The sequence below is a fragment of the Mustela nivalis genome (assembly GCF_964662115.1).
Source record: "Mustela nivalis genome assembly, chromosome: 12".
Taxonomy (NCBI): Eukaryota; Metazoa; Chordata; class Mammalia; order Carnivora; family Mustelidae; genus Mustela; species Mustela nivalis.
In genome coordinates this window covers 79,594,253-79,618,384 of record NC_139031.1, presented here as the reverse complement: position 1 = coordinate 79,618,384, position 24,132 = coordinate 79,594,253, and the positions used below count along the sequence as shown (strand labels likewise).

At 37.1% G+C, this 24,132-nt stretch overlaps 1 protein-coding gene and 1 long non-coding RNA gene across 2 annotated transcripts in view; one reads left to right on the top strand and one right to left on the bottom strand.

Moving 5' to 3' along the window:
- Positions 1 to 570: 570 nt before the first annotated feature.
- Positions 571 to 23,697, bottom strand: LOC309845161. The gene is made up of 2 exons (XR_014301079.1): positions 23,427 to 23,697; positions 571 to 997 (listed from the first exon to the last, which is right to left on the bottom strand). It is a non-coding gene; the product is annotated as an uncharacterized lncRNA (long non-coding RNA).
- The window catches only part of CD36 (CD36 molecule (CD36 blood group)), a 79,668-nt gene continuing 77,786 nt past the window's right edge, over positions 22,251 to 24,132 (top strand). The window contains exon 1 of the mRNA XM_082692715.1: positions 22,251 to 22,476. The gene's annotated coding sequence lies outside the window, so the exon portion shown is untranslated. The remainder of the gene's footprint in view (positions 22,477 to 24,132) is intronic.

The following is a 24,132-nucleotide window of genomic DNA, read 5'->3' as shown; positions in this document are numbered from 1 at the left end:
TCCTGCAACTTTACTGGATTTGTTTATTCGAACAGATTTGTGATGGAGTTTTTAGGGTTTTCTTTGTGTAATATCCTGTCATCTGAAAATAGTGACAGTTTTACTTCTTCACCCCCTCCCTACTCATACACTCGAACTTCAAAAAGTTTACAGATTTTGGGTCTGGGAGGCCTCAGCTTCAGACATTAGGTAACTCAAGAAAACCTGACTGCAGACTGGGTATATAGTGACATTTTATCTTCTGCATGCCTGTTTCACTTCTCAGGGCTATAACCTCAGCTCTGTAGATCTTTCTGCTGACATATCTTAGTTCCCTTCATCTCCTCACACAGCCCTTCCTAACCACTTTCCTTTGCCATCAATACCTGAGCTGAGGTTATATTCTGTCAGTCCCTTACCTTGTTTTGAATTAAGCAGCACAGTGATAAAACATGGGTCTATCTATGAAATAAAAAGAGCCCATTCTGCAATTAAAACCAAGCCTTAAAACACTTATGTCCTTAAAGCACATGAATAATATTTGCTTATTTTAAATATTAAGCAGCATAAGTGTAAGTTTTCATAATATTATTTTTTTAAAGATTTGTTTATTTATTTCAGAGAGCATGAGTTAGAGGGGTGAGGGGAAAGAGACTCTTAAGCAGACTCCATGCTGATCGCAGAGCCCAGGGTGGGGTTCCATCTCATGAGCCTGAGATCAGGACCCAAGCTGAAACCAAGAGTTGGACACTCAACTGACTGGAACCCCTAAATGTAAGGTTTCAAAAGAGGGTACCAATGGAAATGGCACAACAGCTTTGATGGGAGAAGAGAGAAGCCAAATCGAGAATAATTTCACAAGAATGGGAAGCCAAGGAATCAAACTAAAACTTTGACTTCAAATTTTTGCCTAAAATGAGCCTTCAGAGTCTCTCTTACAAAGGTTTCCATCTAGGTGTACACAGCTCGCCTGAGTTCCTGCTGGTCACCAGACTTCGTTTTGGACCACTGGATCATTCTGCAGCAAACGAGAAAACTACAGATGAGCAAGGCAGTATTATTATTTCCATAACAGACAATAAGACTGAGGCCCAGAGAACTTACATAAGTAACTTTCCTGAGCTTAAGGACTGCATCAAGAATCTGGGTCTCCTCCTTGCTCTTAGGAGACCATATCCACAAATCACACTTCAAAGATATGATTCTAGGAAAGCCTATCATGTTTGCTTACATCCTGTCCCCATTTGTTCTTCACTTATTAGACTATTATTCTGCATTCTTTTCTGTCTTTTTCTCTGTTTCCCAAGCGCCTTTATTATGTGTGTTGCTCCATTATCTTAAATAGACCCAGCCAAAGATTCACATGATAACCTCTGCCATAAGCATGTTGGTCAAGGTACTAGGGAGGCAGGAGGTGTGCCAGCACATTGCATAAGTGCCTTGATCAAGTAATCAGATACTGTGACACAGGACAAAGTGACCAAAGGAAGCAAGGAAATAGGGTAGAGTAAAAGTGAAAAGGAGAAAACCACAGAACTGCTAACACAATGTACTGGAGGCAGAATAGGCTGAAATTCTTCTGCAGTCGTACTGTTAGAGACTTTACTGACAGAAGGAGGTTTAAATCAAATCCAGAATCTAATTACATGGAAACTTATTGGGCCACTTGATCCTTGATCAAAGACAAGAAATAGACATTCCCTTTGCAGCCCTGAGTATGTGATCTCCCCCAGCGGAGCTGGGATATACAAAGCTATAGAGGAACCTCACTAATACTATTTGTACTTTTTTCTCTGAAATTTGTTGCAGGTTCTGCTCCAGAAGATCATAGAACTGGGAAAAGTCTTAGATGGCCCTTTTATGCAATCTCTGAAATGTCATTTGTTTTGTAAAATTTTTAAAAGGAAGGTATTTCATCTCATATTCTTTTATTTTAACTACCATTTTCTGCTCATCTTCAAATGATTGTTTTATAATGTCTTTGCATGTTTAGCAAGAAATGCATAATTAGTGTACTCTAATTTTATACACAGCCAAGGTTAGAAATGGCAGTGGGAAGAGATGCTTGGGGAAGGTCCTAACATCTCTACCTGTCCCTTGTAGAACAGCCTCATGATGGTAGTTTTCCAGTGCATCTTGTTCATCCCCTACTTTCACTGACCTTAATGTCACCACTTATCAGTACCCAAGATTTTCTAAATAGTTCTTATGCTCTAAAAAGAAACATTCTGGGAGTGGGTGTATTAGACATGTCTGGATGTCAGAGAATTTAGGATATGAGCTCATTCTGTTTATTTAGAGCTTGATTTCTCTTGGGAGGAAATGTACTCCCTTTTCACTTACAGGATCTCCCCGGTGGAAGACAGTTGTGTTTAAGTCATTCTGTTGCCTCTTTCAGTCAAAGTTCTTGGGCTTGAGACTCATTTTTCTTCAAGGCTGTATAAACCTTGGAATAGGCAGGATGATTTTGGAGGAGGTACAAGATGGCAAAAAGAGACAGACTAGAAGGCAATAATTTGACATAATATTTCTTATAATTCCTTGAGAAAGCTTCAACTGTGTGGTCAATTCCTCCCAACTGAATGAATACTTATTTTTTTTTTAATTTTTTTTTTAAGATTTTTTTTATTTATTTGACAGAGAGAGATCACAAGCAGACAGAGAGGCAGGCAGAGAGAGAGGAGGAAGCAGGCTCCCTGCTGAACAGAGCGCCCGATGCGGGGCTCGATCCCAGGACCCTGAGATCATGACCTGAGCCGAAGGCAGCGGCTTAACCCACTGAGCCACCCAGGTGCCCCATGAATACTTATTTTAAATTGCATTAATATCACAAAGGAGTTGTAGAAAAAATGGAAAATATATTGTTTATAAGGCAATGCTTGTTCTGTTTCTTATTCTACCATAAGTAAATAAATATATTTTATGGGACGCCTGGGTGGCTCAGTTGGTTAAGCAGCTGCTTTCGGCTCAGGTCATGATCCCAGCGTCCTGGGATCGAGTCCCACATCGGGCTCCTTGCTCTGCAGGGAGCCTGCTTCTCCCTCTGACTCTTCCTTCCACTCTGTCTGCCTGTGCTCGCTCTCACTCACTCTCTCTCTGACAAATAAATAAATAAAATCTTTAAAAAAAAATAAAATAAAAAAAATATAAATATATTTTATTTCCTATACTCTTCCATTAAAAATGTAATTATAACTGATGGGTTGCATAAAATACTTCCTTGGAAAAATATTCAAACCATAGCTTTCAGATTGTCTTCCTTGATACAGTCTTTAATTTTCTGGTTGATTTATTCTGCATAAAGATGAACATGTTCTTTAAATGTATATAGGGAAATACTTGAAAATGAAAAAAATTTCACTAAGTAAGGTGACCTTTAAAGGTTTCATGTATTTTCTTCTAGTGAAAAGGCTATTTCTTATCACTTAAGAGTGGTTGAAGATAAACAATTGTATAGTATTAAAAAACTAAGAAATTATTAATTTAGGATTTTTTTTAATATTTTATTTATTTTATTTATTTGTCAGAGAGCGAGCACAGGCAGACAGAGTGGCAGGCAGGGTCAGAGGGAGAAGCAGGCTCCCTGCCAAGCAAGGAGCCCGATGTGGGACTCGATCCCAGGATGCTGGGATCATGACCTGAGCCGAAGGCAGCGGCTTAACCAACTGAGCCACCCAGACGTCCCTTAATTTAGGATTTGAAAGGAATGATTAGAACTAAAAATGGTCAGGGTATCTGGGTGGTTCAGTGGGTTAAGCCTCTGCCTTTGGCTTGGGTCATGATCTCAGGGTCCTGGTATCAAGCCCCACATCAGGTACTCTGTTTGGTGGGGAGCCTGCTTTCCCCTCTCTCTCTCTTCCTGCCTCTCTGCCTACTTGTGATTTCTGTCTGTCAAATAAATAAATAAAATCTTTAAAAAAAGAAAAAGAACTAAAAATGGAATGGTCATACTGAATTCATCATGACAACTTAGGTACTTGGGTCTCATTCATTTAGGCTTTGCTTCTATTCTTTTATTTATTTATTTATTTATTTATTTTTGGTTGGAGTATTTTTCTAGTGTCCTAAATACTTATTGCTATTTTTTTAGTACCTCTTGTTATAATTGATTTTGACCATTATTTCTAGATGTTATGACAACAAACTTCTACAGCACATAGTAAAACACAAACAACTTTGATTCTGATTTCAGGCCCTTTGTGCATTTCAATTTCAAATTTTTATAGGACAATTTTATAATACATATAACCCAAACTCTAACTTTCGAGAGCCCAGGATTCTGATACCTGTTGTTCAGACCTGAGACCTGAGAACCCAGGATTCCTGTTTTTCAGACCTAAGAAAAGGTTTTATTAAGCCCTAAAAGGGTTAGTTGAGGCATGTGAGTATTGGGAAATCATCCAGGTGTTTGGAAAATAGAGAGTTATGGATAATCCATTAGACATTCATTTCCTATTAAGAACTCTAGTTGTAAGAGTAAAAACATAACAACTGGCTACCAGAATAAGGAAGGATATTCTAACCAACTACATTTTGACACTTGATTAGTAGCTATTCTAACAGCAAGAATAAATAATAATGCCTGGCTGATAAATAGGACAGCTTCTTCATGAAGTAGTTTATCTGCTCAATAAAAGTGTTGTTAACCCAAGACACTGAATGAGGCTTAACTGAGATGTAACTGTAAGATGGAGTGTCATGGCGGGAGTAATGAAAGTACAGGTATAAACTAGACATCAAAGGAGCATAAGCCCTGACTTATACCTTGGAGACATAAATTCAGTGTAGTGTAAGGACCAGGAGTTGGCAGTGGAGTCACTCACTAATAACAATGCGACCAGAGGACGGCATTTAACTTTTCTCATCGGCCATATGTGTCGCCTGAGTTGACTGGTAATTTGCATTCACTTTGAATACATTGCTTAATGTATATGTGTCAACCAGTTTGGTTTTTATAATCACAAGTCATCTGAGTGGTTCACAAAAATCAGTCTTGGTCTAGAGAGTGCAAACATTAAGAAATCATTAAGAATGGCCTGACATTGAGGAGAATTCTGTGACCCAAGGGGAAAGATAGCTTATGTTGATTGTGCAATAGGAAATCCTTGTGCATGATGGAGACTCGTTATTCGTGATTCTGATAGTATGGACAATCAAAATTCAGTCAAACTCGTGATAATTATTACATTAAAAATTTTGTGAACTCATGCATTAAAAATACTGGGTGGCTGCTGTGTTCTAGACAATAGGATGACTGCCAGTCACTTCCCTCCAGGAGCTTCCATTTCAGTGGATGATGATAATTAACAACACAAGGGAACATTTGTTAATTTTCAAATGAGTATCACTGAGAGTAAATTCTCCAGGAATTCTTAAGAAGAAACAATCTTCCTAAACAGAGAGGCTCATGCTCCCTGACAGGAATTTGTCCAGCTTTCACGTGAAACCAAACACTCAACTAAATGTACATTCTTCCCCAAGGAGACTCAGCTGCTGTTTGTATTGAATTCCTTTTGGCTTGATTATTGCCATACAAACTTATTATTATGTAATTATTATTATTAACTTACTAGCATTTGTCCAATTTCCATAGAAAGCTGTCAGTGGGACGGGCCCTGAGCTTAAATGAGAAGAAACTCACTACTCCTGAGTTGTGATTGGCTAGTAACAGAGCCAAACCTCCAAAGGACTTTGTATGATAATATGAAAAAGGTCAAAGGTCGTGGAGTCGAGTTCTCCTGTTGAGTTTTCATCAAGAAAAGTAGAAGTGACATTTTTAGACTCAATGATTTATATCATCTCTTTGTTCCTCTGGATTATTCTCTTTGTTCCTACAACCAACGTATTATAGCAAAATGAACCCGATCAGTTTCTTCTGGCTTGTGCACAAAACAAACATAACATTTCATGACTGCTTTTATCTAGTGACTCCCAGCCTTGGTCTTTGCAGTTCTAACCGAATCTCTGATTTAGCTTTCAACTTTCAATTTTTACATTGCATTTTTCATGTGTCCTACATGCTTCCCTTCCTATTATTCATCAAAGGCCTTCTGGACTCAGTATATAAAAATGATTTCCTCTCCAAATAGCAAAATATTGATAAACACTGAAGCTGGGAAATGGTCATATAGGTCATTACACCTTTATTTCCATGCTTAGAGAGTCCAAAACACAAAGTCAAAAGTGTTTTCTGTATCAGTTTTGTGTGCAGTTAAGTCATTGTACGAAAGACTGTCAGTCTGTTTTTTTTTTTTTTTTAAAGATTTTATTTATTTATTTGACAGAGATCACAAGTAGGCAGAGAGGCAGGCAGAGAAAGAGGAGGAAGTAGGCAGGGAGCCTGATGTGGGGCTCGATCCCAGGACTCTGGGATCATGACCTGAGCCAAAGGCAGAGGCTTTAACCCATTGAGCCACCCAGGCACCATACTCTCCTATGGTTTCTAAGTCTCCTCAATAAGGTGATATCATGTAAATTGTGATCAAGAGTGAGGCCTTAGAATCCTAACCGCTAATTTCACCATTTCTATGTGGTGGACATTGTTGTTAAATATAAAATTCCACAAGTCGGTGATTCTTTTTTTAACACATTACTATTGTCAGGGACCAGATGTTTCCTTTAGATCATGTTAAGGCTTCTGAGTTGCTTCCCTTTTTGCTCTTATAATACATTACTTGCAATATCTTCCATGTAGTTGTTTAAGGAACATTACACTATAGAGTCCTTGAGCTGGAATCTTGAAATAGTGTCTCAGTGACAAGAAAGGAAGCTCTAAGTGAAAAATGTGGAAAGAAAATAATAATAATAATAAAAGAAACAAATACAGTATATGGATATACCAGATGAGGCAAAGAAAAAAAAAAAAAAAAGGCAACATTCTCCAGTTGTTTAACTATGATCTTAATGCAGAAGGAAAAATAAAACAAAACAAAAGAAACAACCTAATGGGGAAATGTTCCAATTCACATTGTTAGTTTAATACTCAGAAAAACTTTTAGTAACTGTCTTTTAGAACATGACAGTATCTCCATGACTTAATAGTCTCACTGTATTGGGGCACGTGGGTGGCTTAGTCACTCAAGCGACTGACTTGTTTTTTGGCTCAGGTCATGATTGCAGGGTCATGAGCCAGCCCCTTGGTCGGGTTCCTCCATAGGCAGTGAGCATGCTTAAAATTTTTTTCGGCCCTTCCCCTACCTCTCTCTCTAATACATATATATGGTTTTTTTTCCTCATTGTATCATTAAATTTTCTATTATATGTCATTTAATGGGAAAACAGATATTTAGATTATTCATTATTTTTCTTTTGATGTAACTTTTTTTCCATATGATCAAATAGAAAATATGCATCAACAAAAGGTATTCAGGATTGTAATGGCTATTATAAAAATCAAGTTACTCAGGTTTTATTAGTTTATCATCTTGCTGCTGTGTTTTACAAATGATAAAATCAAGATTTACAGAAGTTAAGTGGCCTATAATCACATATATTATAAGTGGGAGAGTCACCATCCCAGATCTCCTGATTCAGTGCTTAATTTTCAAGGGCTCCCATTATGTAAAAAGCTCTTTTTTTTTTCCTTTGAATAAAAAAGAAAAATAGCATTTAAAAATATATTCTTTTTTTTTAAGCTTCTCAAAAGTTTTTTCCTCCAGATTTAAATGTGTCTCAACTAAGTTGTCTAACATATTTAAACGGTGAATCCTGTATCTCATTTAAATCTCATTGCAAGTGGTTATGTATTTTTCCCTAACAAACATTATTTCTCAAGATCTCATTATATTTAGAAACAGGATACTTCCAAAGGAAAGAAATGACAAGGCTGTATCTTTTCTTGTTCTTTTTTAAACTAGTGCTATATTTTAGGGATAAGGCCAGCTTCTTCGAAGTCTTATCAGAAATTATGGTGAAGTCTCATTTTTCACTAGGAAAAAACAGTAACTAAATTTTGTTTTTACATGCTTGACAATTCAGAGCCCAGAAGAAATTGATTGGATTTATTTTGCTATCTACTAATTTTATCTATAAACACATACACAGAATATAAGTAAATTCTTAAAATACCTTTAATTATTCAAATGTCTGTTCTAAAATATATTTTAATAGGTGATAGATGAATTCAAGAGGTCTAAATAGACTTCATTTTATTTTATTTATTTTTTTTTAAGATTTTATTTATTTATTTGACAGACAGAGATCACAAGTAGGCAGAGAGGCAGGCAGAGAGAGAGAGAGAGAGGGAAGCAGGCTTCCTGTGGAGCAGAGAGCCCGATGCGGGGCTCGATCCCAGGACCCTGAGATCATGACCCAAGCCGAAGGCAGCAGCCCAAACCACTGAGCCACCCAGGCGCCCCAAAATAGACTTCATTTTAAATTCCAAACTGTTAAACACAGGCTGGTCACTTGGGACACCATATCAGTGTCAAGGAAGAAGATTGAGTTCTTCAAGGACCGAGACCTCATTGAAAATAGCCCACTCAAAAAACTAAGACACCCTCATTGCAGATAGAACGAGCCTAAGCAACGTGAGTGAGATAAAGCTGAGATCCATCTTTCAGGCAAAGAAGGTAGGAACACCAAGGTCATGATGAGGCTTGAAGTTAAAATCAGAGAGAAGTTTCAGAGCTAGATGAGGTAGTTAGCAATGTAATGAACACAGACTGGAAATGAACAAGTAGGTCTGAATTTCATGGGTTGTCTGAGCTGAGCAGCAGAGTTCAGATGCCAGCAAGGCCCACCGATTTCTTACAGATTCTGGATGGAAACGTATGTCAGTAATTAGATAAAATGACTTGAGAAATTTTTCTTACCTTCCTGCTGGGCTTTTCTTGATCAGGAATTATAGCCTGTGCTCTCAGTGAGAGCCTCCCCCCACACACCACACATACACTCACCATGCCACTTAAACTGGAAATAAAAGGAAAGAAGTTACATGATTACATGTTCAACAATTTATTGACATCTGCCTGCTGGCAAATTTGTGACACATACACCAGGCACATCACTTAACATTTATAATTTCGACAGTCTTCCTTCACTGAAAAATGCATGGCAGGCCCCCATTGAGTGCATTGTCATTCCCTGTGGCAGCTCTTGAAATACCTGGGGGGGGCATTAAAGAAAAAAATATCCTCTATCATGATGAGCACTGAGTAATGAATAGAGTTGTTGAATCACTATACTGTATGCCTGAAACTAATCAAAGTAGGATCAGGAAACACATAGGTTTTCTTCATCATCTGGTAACAGAGACTGTTGTGATGTGTTATGCAATTATAAAATAATTCAAACTTTCTCTCACAATTATTTGAACTTTCTCTCCTACAAAAACATAAAAACATCTTGTTACATAATATTAAGTCTTTAGGCTTCCTGCCAAAAGTGTTTCAACTTTGATAGATAGGAAATCTCTTTTCCTTGTACCCTTATTGTTATGACTGATTTCTGGCTGCATGTTGAGACACCAGCTGAATCATGGACATGACCAGTAATTATGACCTGAACTCAGTAAAGAGATACTTGTGGGTTTGGTTCCAAACCACCACAATAAAGCAAATAGCATGATACAGTTGGTCAAATGAATTTTTTCATTTCCAAATGTTTATGACTCATGTTCACATATACTATAGTTTATTAAAGGGTACAATAGCATTACATCTAAAAAGTATACATACTTTTTTTTTGCTTTATTGCTAAAAAATGCTAACCATCAGCTGCACTTTCAGTAAGTTTTACCCTTTTCACTGGTGGAGGGTTTTGTCTCAATGTCAGCAGATGCTCACTGATCAGGGTAGTGGTGGTTGCTGAGTGTTGGGGTGACTATGGCGATTTTGTCAAATAAGACAATGAAGTTGGTCGCATTGTTTGAGTCTTCCTTTCATAAATGATTTGTCATTTATCACATGTAACGTGTGACGCTGTGTGTTAGCATTTGACTCACAGCAGGATTTCTTTCAAAATTGGAATGGATCCTCTCAATCCCACTACATTTCTGTAATATTCTAACTCCTTTGTGGTCATTTCAACAATCTTCACAACATCTTTACAAGCACAGATTACACCTCAAGAAACCACTTTCTTTCCTCATACATAAGAAGCAACTCCTTATATGTTCAACTTCTACCACAAGTTTTCATTCATTCAGTCTCATCTCTAGGCTCCACTTCTAATTCTAGTTCTCTTGCTGACTCCACCCCATCTGCAGTTAAATTCTCCACTGAAGTCTTTACCCTTCAAAGTCATCCATGATGGTTAGAATCAACTTCTTCCAAATTTGTGCTCAGGTTGCTTTTTTCACCTCTTCCCATGAGTCATGAATGTTCTTTATGGCATCTAGAGTGCTGAATTCTTTCTTGAAGCTTTTCAAGTTAACTTTCCCAGGTCCATCAAAGAAATCACTATCTGTGGCAGTTACAGCCTCATAAAGTGTATTTCTTCAATAATAAGACTTGGAGATTTTGGAGTGCCTGGATGGCTCAGTGAGTTGGGCCTCTGCCTTCGGCTCAGGTCATGATCTCAGGATCCTGGGGTCAAGCCCCACATCAGGTTCTCTGCTCAGTGGGGAGCCTGATTCCCCCTCTCTCTCTTCCTGCCTCTCTGCCTACTTGTGATCTCTCTCTGTGTCAAATAAATAAATAAAATCTTAAAGAAAAAAAAAAACACAGAAGACTTGGAGGTCAAAATTACTCCTCAGTCTATGGGCTGTGGAATGGATATTATGTTTGCAGGCATGAAAAAAACATTAATCTCATTGTCCACCTTCATCAAAGCTCTTGTCAATGAGCAGTAATATTTTGAAAGGAATCTTTTTTTTTTCCCCCCTGTGTAGTAGGTCTCAAGAGTGGGCTTCAGATATCCAGTGAACCATGTTATAAACAGCTGTTCTCTCATCCAGGCTTTGTTGTTTCACTGATAGAGCAAAGGCAGAGTAGATTTAGCATAATTCTTGAGGGCCTTAGGATTTTCAGAGTGGTGGATAAGCCTTGGCTTCAACTTAAAGCCACCAGCTGCATTAATCCCTAACAAGAGAGTCAGCCTCTGTCCTTTGAAGTTTTGAAGCCAGGCATTGACTTCTCTCTAGTTATGAAAGTTCTACCTCGCAACTTCTTCTAATATAAGGTGGTTTTATCCACTTTAAAAATTTGTGGTTTAGTGTGGCCGCCTTCATTTGTTTAGCTAGATCTTCTAGGTAGCTTGCTGCAGGTTTTACATGATGACTTGCTGCTTTACCTAGTACTTTTATTATGTGGCGACAGCTTCTTTCCTTAAACCTCATAAACCAACTTCTGCTAGCTTCAAACTCTCTTCTGAAGCTTCCTCAACTTTCAGAAAAATTAATGAGAGTTAGAACATTGCTCTGGATTATGCTTTAGCTTGGGAAATTGTTGTAGCTGATTTGATCTTCTACTCAGACCTCTAAAACTTTGTATCAACAGTAAGGCTGTTTAACTTTTTTTTTTTTTTTTTTTTTTTTTTTTTTTAATCCTTTATGTCTTCATGGAATAGAACTTCTAATTTCCTTCAAAAAAAAATTTTTTTTTTCATTCACAACTTGGGTAATTGGTATAAGAGGCCTGGCTTTTGGCCTATCTCAGCTGTTTCCCTGACTTCCTCTCTAAGCCTGATCATTTCTACCTTTTGACTTAACATACATGTGACTCTCCTTTCACATGAACTCTTAGATGCCATTGTAGGGTGATTGATTGATTGAAATAATTGACATACAATGTTATATTAGTTTCAGGTGTACAAGATAGTGATTTAACAGTTCAATACATTATGCTTAACCTGATAAGTATTGTCACCATAAAATGCTATTACAATATTATCGACTATACTTTCGATGCTGTACTTTTCATCTCTATGACTATTTTATTTTATAACTGGAAGCTTGTCCCTCTTAAACCCCCTCATCCCTTTTACCCATCCCCTACCCTCCTCCTCTTTGCCAACCACTAATCTGTCTTCTGTATTTGAGAGGCTGTTTGGTATTTGTTCATTTGTTTTTTAAGATTCTACATATCAGTGAAATCATATGACATTTGTGTTTCTCTGACTTGTTTCACTTAGCATAATATCTTCCAGGTCCATCCATGTTTGCACAGATGGCAAGATCTTATTCTTCTTTACTGCTAATATCTCATTGTATATGTATACTACACTTCTTTATCCATTCATGTATAGAAGGACAATTGAGTTACTTTCATATCTAAGTTATTTTAAATAATGCTGCAGTAAACATAGGGGTGCATATATCTTTTTGAATTAGTGTTTTTATTTTCTTTGGGTAAATATCCAGTAGTAGAATTACTGAATCATATGGCATTTCTATTTTTTTATTTTTTGAGGAACATCCATTCTATTTGCACCATTGTGGCACCAATTTTAATTTCCACCAACAGTGCACAGGGGTTACCTTTTCTCCACATCCTTTCAACAGTCATTATTTCTCATCTTTTAGATACTAGCCATTCTAACAGGTATGAGCTGATATCCCGTTGTGTTTTTTTATTTGCATTTCCCTGATGTTTAGTATGTTGAGCATTTTTAATGTGTCTGGTGGTCATTGGTCTGTCTTCTTTGAAAAAAAAAACTGTCTATTCAAGTGTTCTCAATTTTTAATAAGATATGTGGAGTTTTGGTATTGTATAACTTATTTACACATTTTACATGTTAACCTCTTATTAGATATATTATTTGCAAATAACTTGTCCCATTCACTATGTTGCCTTTTGTTGTTGTTGTTGTTGTTGATAGTTTCCTTTGTTGTGCAAAGGCTTTTTATTTTGAAATAATCCCAATTGTTTATTTTTGCTTTTGTGTTTCCCTTGCCTGAGGAAACATATATGTAAATCTATTGTTGACATTCTTGCCCAAGAGAGTACTGCCTGTTTTTCTTTAAGGAGTTTTGTGGTTTCAGGTCTCAACATTTAGGTCTTTTTTTTTTTTTTTAAAGATTTTATTTATTTGTCAGAAAGAGAGCGAGCGAGAACGAGCACAGGCAGACAGAGTGGAAGGCAGAGTCAGAGGGAGAAGCAGGCTCCCTGCGGAGCAAGGAGCCCGATGTGGGACTCGATCCCAGGACGCTGGGATCATGACCTGAACCGAAGGCAGCTGCTTAACCAACTGAGCCACCCAGGCATCCCAACATTTAGGTCTTTAATTCATTTTGAATTTATTTTTGGTTATGGTATAAAAAAGTGATCCAGTTTCATTTTTTTGCATGTAGCTATCCAGTTTTCTCAACATGACATATTGAAAAGACTATCTTTTCTCCATGATATATTCTTCCTTATTTTGTTGTAGATTAATTGGCCTTATAAATGTGGGTCTATTTCTGGGCTCTTTATCCTGTGCCAATGATCTATGTCTATTTTTGTACCAGTACCATACTGTTTCAATTATGATAGCTTTGTAGTATACCTTGAAATCTGTGACTATGAGTAGGGTTATTAATTGGTCTACTTTCAATATTGTTGTCTCTCAGGGAATAGGGAAGCCCCTGAAAGGGAAAGAGACCAATAACAGCTGACCAGTGCAATAGTCAGAACACACACAAGATTTATCAAGTTTGGTGTTGTATATAGCACAGTTTGTGACACCCCAAAACAATTACAATAATAACACCAAAGATCACTGATCACACATCACCACAACAAATATAATAATAATGAGGTAAACAGTGATTTCTCTATCAGCCTTCTGAATGTGAATAGTAACAACTTTTGTTGGACTTGATTTGGAATAATAGCATATTAGATATAGTTGACAGAATTCCATAATGGTCCCCAATATTCCTGGTCCTGATATGCACACATATGATTTCCTGCCCTTGAGAATAAGTGGGATGTCTATGTTACATTTTTCACTCCAGTGATGACAGTGTATTTTATTGCAAAATTAAAGGGAGTCGATGCTGGGGAGGTCTTAAAAGGGATCAGAGATTTCAAGTGTGAGAGATTGTCTTGCTGGCTTTCAAGAAGTAAGCTACTATGTTGCGAGAAGTCCACATACAGCTAGGGCCTGAGGGCTCCCCTAGTAGCTGAGGACAACCCCTGGCCAACAGCAAGCAAGGAAACATGAACTTCAGTCCTACAACCATAAGGAACTCATTTTGTCCAACAAACACATGAGTGTAAAAGATGACCTCAAGGCCTAACTGAGAATGTAGCTCAACAAAACCTTGATTCAGCCATTTGAGACTCTCAAAAGAGAATTTAGCCACCCCATGCCCAGACTTTAGAAATCTTTAGAACTATGAGATATTAAATGGATGCTGCTTTAAGTCACTAAGTTTGTGGTAATGTGTTATGAAGCAGTAGAGAACTAACTCATTAAGGGTTTTTTGTTTTGTTTTGTTCTGTTGCTATTAATTCTCATCATTTCCGGGGGTGGGGCGGGATGGGGAAGAAACTGGAAACTATTCTTGACCTATAAATATTCTATCCCCCATAAAAATTCTTTCATGGACTTAAGTTTCAATGTTAAATCTCAAACATTTTGGTTGTGAGTTAATGTAATAAATACATGACAGATAGTTTACTTAACTTGTTAATAAATATTTTCAGTATGCCTTCTTTCTGTGTACTGGGTAGTCCAAGGAGTATGGAATATGGCAGTGAACAAGATAGTGAAAATTCCCTGGCCTCAAGGAACTTACATTTTTATATGGTAGATTTTAAGAACTTAAAGAATACCAAACATATATTTGATAAAATCAAGTAGCATAATAAATGGAATAAAGTAGACTAAGAAGATATTGATGAGAAATTGTTCTTTAAATACATAGATCCCAAGAGAGGTAACATGTGAGCAGAGAAGCTGAATGAAGAGAGGAAGCAGCACCAGCACACCAACATACAGGAGAAGAGGTTTTTAAGTAGAGGCAACAGCCATGGAAGGTCCAGATGTAGTCTGGCCTGTTTCAGAAAGACCAGTATGGTTTGAGCAGAGTCCCTGAAGTAGAGCATAGTAAGAGATAAACATGGAGAAGTGGTTAACATCAAAACGATATGAGGTCTTATTTATTTATTTTTTAAAGTAGGCTCTACAATCAATGTGGGGCTCAAACTCATGACCTCAAGATCAAGAGTCACATGCTCTACCAACTGAGCCTCCCAGGTTCCCCCATAAGAGGCTTTAAGATTCTGAATCTTTTTATTTTATTTTATTTATTTATTTGACAGACAGATCACAAGTAGGCAGAAAGGCAGGCAGAGAGAGAGGAGGAAGCAGACTCCCTACTGAGCAGAGAGCCTGATGCAGGGCTTGATCCCAGGACCCCAGGATCATGACGTGAGCCAAAGGCAGAGGCTTTAACCCACTGAGCTACCCAGGTACCCCAAGATTCTGAATCTTTTAAGATCTTTTCTATTTCTGAACCTTTTGTTAGAATTCTTTGGAGACACAGTGCCTTTTAATGTCTATCTCATAAAGATCTACTTAATTGAGTTAACTTAGAGTACAAGAAGTTTGATGTCTTCTGAAGGACTGCTGTTTTCTCTTATGATGAGAGCTTTGACATACATTAGAGCTCCCTTTTGGGCCTGCGTGCCAGGGGACACCAATCTTGGCTTTGAGTGAACAAACATTTCTCAGGCAGGGTTTTGGAATAAATCCATTTCTCCTCCTTCATGATTATCTTTGTTATTTATTTCATGCCTCCATGGATTTTATGTTGTTTATTGTCTTAAATAACTCTTAGAAACAGGTACAATAAAAAAAGAGAGGGACAATGAAAATACATGTTAGATGTATTGTCAGAGATCTTTCTTTCTAAAACTCTGATTCATAGTAAAGCCCTTTATTAAATAATTGGTTAGTATCATGGGACTGTGGATTAAATTAAATAAAAACCCTCAGTGTCATCAAAGAGATTAAATATGTATGCTAAGTATGATAAAATATGAGATTATGGGGAAATAAGAATCAAATGTAAATACTATGGGAGGTCAGTACAGGAAAAGCTTACACTGAAGAGACTTCACAAAGACAAGACAGAGAGGAGACGTTCTCATTGAATTTTCAAGCATGATTACCATAGGCTGCTAAATTTGTAAAATGAACAATACTAAAGGGTGTCATTAGTACTGTATATGTGATAAATTATATAAATTATAAAAGATAATAGTATAAATATACATATGGCAATTTTCTTATAGAGTATAGAAGAGTGTCTTGAATAAGTGATTCCTTTAATTTACAAAAAGTAACCCTATGGGCTAATAGGAGCACTAAGAGTAATTTTTTAAACATGGAAGTATCATTAATTCTAATTTAATTTGTTTGGGATGGAGATTGAGCATAGTATGTTTTTTAAAGCTTCCAGTGTACACATCATGTTAAAGGATCATTGAATTTCAAGAGTGACATTTAGGTAGAGCTTTCATAATTCTATGCAGAGGAAATATTTGAAGCAGTGGGAAATGCTAGGTGAAAATACAGGGACAATTTCACTGAAGAAGAAACTTCACACATAAATGACATCTGAGACCCTTCAACAGTGGTCTAAGTAGTTTAAAGTCCATTCTCTGGGCAATGGGTACAGTTAATGTTTTTTTAAATAAATAAGTCATAAAATCTAATTTGTTTTTGGAAGATTAATCTGCAAGCTGTGGAAAAGATAAATGAGAAGGGAGAAATTCTGCATGCAGGAAAATTAAGAGACCATGGCAGTGAACAAGGTTCATTGGAATCAGAACCCAACTTAAGTAGAGGCAGTGAAAATAAAATACAGGAGACAAATAGAAGGTTCCTAGTGAAGTTAGAATTATTAAGAATTGGAAGATGATTGGGTGTATGGGAAAGAGTTTAAGGCTGGGTGACAGAAAACGTGGTGATGTAACACTGCAGAGATCAGGAACACAGTCTCAGAGATAGTGAAGTGGAGATGTGTGTTTATGGCAGCAGAGTAGACAAGTCCACAGCAGTGGGAGATCACAGTGAGTCCATCTCAGCAGCACCTCCCAGCTCAAGAGCTGGATCCATGGAGAACCAGACCCAAATCTGGCTACCTGGAGCCTTCTAACCATGAAGCAAGTAACTTAACTTCACTAAACCTTATTTGAATTTGTTAAATGTTAAATATTAATTTAAGCCCAAAGTTCATTATTTTTTTAAAATCACATGAGATAATATAGACCCTTGACTAGTGTATAGAGAATTCTCAAAAATGCTAACTAAATTTATTAGTAGGCAGAAGTTAAAAGTAAAAATAGATTTGCAAGTTAACTTCAGAGGTGCCAAATTAAGCCCATGGAGTAGGATATGTTGCTAAGGAAGAGAAGATATAGGAGGAAAAGATGGGCTAGATCTAGATCTTTGTAAATGCCTACATTGAGAATGCACACAGCAAGGAAAACCCAAACATGGATGGGAAAAGGACAGTCAAGAAAATGGGTGTCTAATCTTTACATGAAAAAAATATATATTCAGAAAAAAAGGAATCATTGCAAAATATGATCTAAGACTAGAGATCTTAAATCTAGAGCTTTGTTAGAACCTTCTAATGGACCTCAGGATTGTACTCCTAATCTTCCCATTTCTGGTAAAGAAAAGAAGAGAGAGCTACAGTGCACTAGACACTGCTTTGTACAATCACCCACTAAGAAAGTACTAAGAATTGCCTGATAATTAGCTGATATTATGTGAGAACATCAAAACAAAATATTGTACACAGTAAGTGCTACAACATGGAAGTAATAATTATAACAAACCAAGGCTCTGTGTCTGGTTTTAAAAACCAGTGGGACATCTGCTTGGCTGCTACCATAATTGGCTACCAGCCTGTTGTTTTGTTGTGCTGGAAGGAGGACTTTATGTTCTGTGGATATTATTTGCTTTTGGTCCAGAGGGACCCAAGTTTCCATTAGATTACAAGCTCTATAGACATAGCCACATGCGTGCAAGACACTTGCACAACTTCTCTAAGTTACTTTAAATTTCTTTCTTTTGAGCACTGGGTTCTTTCAAGCTTTCTTGATACTTTTGTACGAATTGACTGTCCTCATGACCTTCTGGTCTCTGAGGTGTCACTTGATGTGTTATATGACTCCACTTGGCGGTTGCTTTGAGAAAATTGCCTGTGATAACCTAAACAAAGATATATAATGTCACAACAGAACTGTTTACTCCTGTTCTCAGTGTACTTAATTCCACTCACTCACGTGTTCATTTGTGCAGTCTCTCATTCAGGAAATGTTTCAGCATTAGCTCTGTGCTGATCACTGACCTAGATGTATTCTCTCCTGTTATCTGAAGAGTCGTGTTTTGTTAGGGTCTAGAATGATTTCTGGAATACCTTCGATTTAAAGATTTCCTCAATTAATTATTTTTCTTCCCCTTTGCTCATATACAACAACCACAACCACCACCAAAATCTCTTGATTTTATCTCCTAAGTATATTTTTGCAAATCCATGTGTTTTTCTTTTTTTCCCCTCCATTTTTCCTGTATCCATTTTAGGTCAAGCTACCATTCAAGTTAGTGAGAGTTGCCTTACTGGCTTTCCCACATCCATTCTCCCATTCTCACCTCTCTTCAATCCCAGCAGCCGTGCTGCTCTCAGAGTTTGTTTTTCCAATCTGTAATTCAGACTTGAGCATGTATCTCTCTGGATTAAAATTCCTCAAAGGCTCCCCATTGTTCTTGGGATAAATCTCTGCCAATATCTAAGATGTCTGGCTCTTTCCTAACTCTCCTGCATCATCTCCTGTTACTTTTCCCTATCCTCTCATCCAGCCATGTTGGCCTCCCGCTCTCGTCCTTCAGTGACTTGAGTCTTCTGGCTCCTTCCCTTCCATGGCAGGCTGCTTACAGTTGTTGCCTTCTTAACCCTTGAAAGCTTTCCAAATTCTTTGCCATTTAAAACCTACTCACCCTTAGATATTAGTATGTGTCTGTAAATCAGTGTAAATAAAAATGGTAAATAAAAAGTCAAAGTTTGTGCTCCCAAGTATCTTACTGTTTTGTGAAGAGAGCCAGGCATTATTTAAGAAATCATAATAGATGGTCATAAACTGAGATAAACGAAGGTAAACTGGAGCAAAGTGTAAAGGGATGTTACTCTGTAATAAGCTAAGCTGAAAGGTCACAGAGGCTTCCCTACACACACACACACACACACACAGAGAGTCTATGTGTGTACACTTTAAACAAGTTGATTACAATCCAAGGGCGTTTTCCAAATAAGTTTTTCCTAAAAACAAGGTAGCAAGGTTAATGTGTTGAAGTATCTTGGTGAATATTCTCATTGTTTTCAAGTGTGTACAGGGGTTTATGCCAAAATTTCCCAACAAGGCCACAAACTATTCCTTCCCTGATACGTTACAGAGCCAACGATTCAAAAACACTTTAGTGTTAACTCTTACACAATGGACAGAAATATAAAGTGAGGGACAAATCTGAGATTTAAAATTTGAATTTCTCTGAAGGGAACTTTTTAAGGCATACGTTAATTTAAAAGTCCTAAACGCATTCATCATGGCGTACTTAAGGAGGAAGCCGGTTCTGTTACTAATATTTGACAAAGGCTACAGGATTATGCTGGCTGACTGAAGAAGAAAGATACCAGGAAGAAGAATGGCATCAAAGCCACAGGACTGGAAGGGGTTGGGAGGACAGAAGACAGGAGTACTGTTAATGCCCCGTATGAATGATGTTGTGTGTATGTAGAGATGAACTGCTTGTTTCGAGAAAAGCTTTTCACAGCGAAATGGGAAATTCCATAATAGCATCTTGTGAGGGCCAGGCTATCGACAGCTGGCGACAGCTGCTATTAGCAGCAGGATTATTGGTTCAACTTTAATGCCCTAAAAATCTGCCATTCGGTGTGCAACAAAAAAACAGATGTTTTGGTTTTCTCTGGTTCAAAAATTTAGACTCATCAATCCTTGAAAGAGGAACGGTTAGGGGGCATGAAAAGTCCTGGGTTTAACTGACATTCTGTGGTGAAGTGTTTAATTTTGAAGATAGTTGGTGAAGAAAGTTTCTGATGATTCTCTGGATAAGGGGTTAGAGGTCTTGTCCTAGATCATTATCCCAGAGCCATAGTTTTATTTTTTTTTAATTTTTATTTTAAGTAGGCTCTATACCCAACGTGATGCTTGAACTCATGACCCTGAGATTAAGAGTAGCATCTTCTACCAACTGAGTCAGCCAAGTGCCCCTGTAGTCTTTTTTTGTTTTTTTTTTAAACTGGGTCTACCACTAGTATTTCCTTTCTCTCAACACCCCCTGTTCATAGATTGGTGCCTAGCAGGGAGTGAACAATTTAATGACAATGAATAGGTAATTCATGGAAAGGAAATTCAAGATTTCCTATTCTTATTTATAGGACATAACCCTTATCCAAAAATAATGGTGCTTAGAGTGTTGGAGACATTCTATGATATTCATTGTATTCATTGAAAATATGTGTGATCCTGAGTCCACTGGATTTTTTGTCTTCTCAATTCTTGGATGAAACGTTTTATAAATAAATTCAAGTAATAGACATTTTACACACATGAAAATTGTGGAAAATCTTTTTTTTTTTTTTTTTTTTTTTTTTTTTGAATGAACAGGCTCACATTCACATTCTATGATAGTTGAAAATACCTCACCACCCCCCACCAGTCCCAACCCTCTTCTCATTTAAAATCTCCCCTGGTACTGGTTGGTTAACCTCACTGGCTGACTCTCTGCCCTGTGGATAGCCCTCCTTTATGCTGGTCATCCAACCTCCACTTGCCAGATGTGCCATTATGGCTGAGAAGTGGCCATCAGACCTGGCCCTCCAGGGTCTGCCAGGTCGAACTCTGTTTATAGAAAATGATGAGGGCAAGTTGAAAAACATAAATGTAAGAGATGAGAAAGATCTCTGGCTAGAATTGTGCCTTACAGAACCATCTTTCCCCTTGTGCTGGAGACATAATGCTTCTGGGGATTTCCTGGTGCCATAGCAATACTCCACAGGGACTATTTCCATTCTTTCCCTAACTTGGTTTTAAAATAAAAAAAAAATTTTTTTTAAAGCCTTGGAATCTCAACTAGGATGGCTAATCTAATACAGATAAAGCATGGATGAAACTCATTTTTAACCTGCAATTCTACTGTATGATGGGAAAGAAACATACTTTCAGGTCAAAATCGTGTAAGTTAGATTCTCATATGAGCCACTTACTAGCCATATGTCCACTGTCAGTATTTACCCTTTTAAGTTCTGCAAAATGGGACCTAAAAATATTAACTGGATTTGAAAGGATATTTTTGGATTAGGAGAAGAGAATGGGATTGTATGATATCTACTTCTCAAAGTGCCAAGAGCACAATGCTCCATACATTGGACTTACTAAAACACAAAAATACTGGTTTTAGTCATTGGAAAAAAGAATCATTCTCCTTTGTGGGATGATAGGTACTACTAGGTACAGGTCAGCATCACTTAGAAAGTGGTAACCCAAAGTCCATTATTTTTCTCTAATGTCATTCTGTAAGACATACTATTAAAATATTTAGTACCTCAAAATATTTAGTACCACAAAATATTTAGTACCTCAAAATATTTGTTGCCTCAAAAATCTCAGGGGAGCCGTGTGACTTTTCTAGTTCCTCTGTTCACTTCTAATATAGAATTAGATTCTTAAATTATGAATCCTAGAAAGTGATTGATCAGAAAGTTTGCCATCATATCTTCAGAGTCATAACTTTAATCATAGTTTTGCAGGCCAAAGGTAATCTTATTTATATATTTACAAATAGTACTAAACAAAATTCAATTGAAATCAGCTACATTACACAACTATATGGAAAGATTAACTTAAACCAAAGCACCTGGCAACCCATAACACTTTCTGCCTCACTGAGTCAACCAATAAAGGACCAAATTACTCCCCCACCATATAAGAGAAAAGATACTAGAGAGTTTACCAAATAGATATTCACATTTAAGGACTCGCCTGCAAAAGAAACTCAAAAAAAAGTTAAGTTATTCTTAATATTCACTATTCTGTTTCTTTTATACTTAACCAGAAAAGGAGATTTTGAGCGTGTCTCTATGCTATCACAACAAATGGTAATTATGGAGAGAAGCAAATTGATTACTAATGATTATTCGATTTCTCATGTTTCATAAGCACAGAAACTATTTTTTATGGGACATAAAAGGTTTTAATAGGAAAAGGATTATAGGTTTTATTTTCCTCAACTGAGGCACAAAATGAATGAGATTTTTCAAGTTAACTTTCATTCCATCTGGCTCAGGTGTCAGGGATCTATATTTATCTCGAGTTAGGCATGCGCCTGAAGAGCTGGAAGGCTCAGGATGTCAATGGCTTTCAGATGTCAGGATAACCTTAAAGACAGATGAATGGTCAAGACCCCGTGCCTCATTTCTGAGTTCTCAGCTGCTGTGCTGTGGAAATCATGTGTTTATTTTCTGCGTCTCCTCCTACAACACTGTCTCTGAAGCCACACTTCAGATCCTACTTCTAGGCAAGCAAGCTACTCCAGAAGTTGGTGAGCAAAATATTTTTACTTAGGGGTGAGGTTATAAATGTCTTTGTTGTGGAAGGGCTATCATCTAGTAAATATTAATAATGATTATTTTTAACTCTTTAAGAAGATCATACTGTCTGTTCTAATACTTTAGGATTTAAACATTTGTAAGCTTTCAACTAAATAGATGAATAGCCTTTTGACACTTAAACAATTCTACTAGTCTCCAAATTTATCTTTTGATATTTCCGTTTGCCCCCTTCATGGCTTTGACTTGGAAAGTATAAGAAAAACATAAATTTTTTATTTCAAAAGTGTAATTTTACTGGAAATCTTATTCCTTCAGATTCTCTTAAGTTGATATGGCTTGTCCCAACCTAGTCTGCGTTATTTTAATTTCTGTTTACCTTCTTCTAAGCTTTAAAAATACTATCCTTTTGAAAAGGACACTAAAAATCAGACCAATTAAATTTTTCTCTTCCAAATTGGAAAAACTTTTATTTATTTATTTTTTTAAGTGAGACGAGAGGTTGAATGACCTTTGTTCTTGGGACTCTGAAAATGTTTTTTGGCACACCATTAAGACTAACAAGTATATTTAAGAAATAATTTAAAAGATCAAATCCTCTTAAGCTGACTCATAGAAGGAAAAAAAAGTAAAAATCTTGATATATACTTACTGATCACTGGTGATAATACAAATTGTGCTGATGGTGGGAACCAGATAACTTACTTTGGAGGGAGGGGGTTTTGTCACATAGCAGAACTTTGCTACCTGGGGTGTTTCATAGTAAGGCTGTGTGAGATCAGAGAACACTGCAGAGAATGACAGAGGAGTGACTTACACAGAAAGGAAACTTAAGGACATACTTAGCTTACAGACAAAACCAGATGCTGATTTAAAAACAGTCCCCTCTGACACCCCACGCTATTTTTAAAAGTTTCAAAAAGAATCGGGTAGAATTCTTTACCTTTAAGAGATCATTTCCTTTTGTTCTTTGGAGAAGTGGTTGTTTGGAGCTGTGCTGAATTCTGGGGCGAACATTCTGAACTGATGCTTACAAAAGTGTTAACCTCTCGTCCACTCCCTGCGTGAGAACTCACAGCTCAGGTGGGAAGTGGATCAGATGAAGAGAAACAGGCAACCTGTCTTGTTCTCAGGTACACCTGACTAAAGAATGAAAGCGGGATTTGCAGGGCAATACACGAGACTCCTGTAATCCTGACAAGGAAAGAAGAAATGTTTTCAGATGATGTACAACGCAAACACCAATTATTTGGAATCTGATCCTTTTGTAAAGGACAATGACAACTTTGCAGCTAACTGTTTTGAGAGTTTAAGAAAGCAAACACCTGAGGATAATAAAACAATTTTCACCTGGGAAAAGTTAAGCTTTTGAACTCAGAAGAATCGTTGTCAGGCAAAAGCAGGGGGAAGGAAAAAGGTGGGGGGGACTATAATGTGGCTAACAAATCAGTAGTAAAGACTATTTAAGACTGCAAAGCAGGCCAGTTAAATGGAAGAATATGTTTTTCTTGGAGTGAAGAAATACATAGTAACCTACTGATGTTAATGTGACTGTGGTTAATTTTGCTTTTGGCACAAATGGCTAATTAGGATTATTCATTAAGGAATTTAATATTCTTAGTATTTACAAACTAAACTTCATAGGATTC